The 550-nt window shown below is 54.4% G+C and overlaps 1 pseudogene; it reads left to right on the plus strand.

The window, feature by feature from the left end:
* The window catches only part of LOC123158729 (disease resistance protein PIK6-NP-like), a 10,977-nt pseudogene that overhangs the window by 8,063 nt on the left and 2,364 nt on the right, over positions 1–550 (plus strand).

The following is a 550-nucleotide window of genomic DNA, read 5'->3' on the forward strand; positions in this document are numbered from 1 at the left end:
GCCCCGGAGACGCGTGTCGCCTCTTCGGACATGCCACAACACCACCCCGCATGTATGAGGGCCCGGTACGACGCTCCGGTGGCATTGCTACCCCCAGGGCCCCCGTCCCGCCTAATCCTTTAGCGTTTCACCACGAGATCTAGCCCTTTGACTTCCCACGGACGGGCTTTGACCAGTGGACCTCTCCACTCGGTTGTGTCGGGTCGGCCCAGAGGGACACCGGGGAGCAACATCCGGGCCAAACCCACAGCTAAATCCACTCCGTGTAGACCCGACGCGTCCGTTTCCCCCCTCCAAGTTTGGGCGGCGGCGCCGTCCGTGAGGGAGGCCACGCACCGGAGACGCGTACCGCCTCTTCGGACATGCCACAACACCACCCGGTTGTCAACACGTACTATATGTATGTTAGTCAAATAATAATATTTAAGAAAACATAAAATATAGCTATGAAAAAAAAGAAAAAAATAACAAGTGGAGGGGGTGACCGGGAAGTGGATAAGGGAACTATGGTAAAAAGATCGATGACGTGGTAAAAAAAGAAAAAAAAACT

This window comes from Triticum aestivum, chromosome 7B (genome assembly GCF_018294505.1).
Source record: "Triticum aestivum cultivar Chinese Spring chromosome 7B, IWGSC CS RefSeq v2.1, whole genome shotgun sequence".
In the NCBI taxonomy this organism is placed as follows: domain Eukaryota; kingdom Viridiplantae; phylum Streptophyta; class Magnoliopsida; order Poales; family Poaceae; genus Triticum; species Triticum aestivum.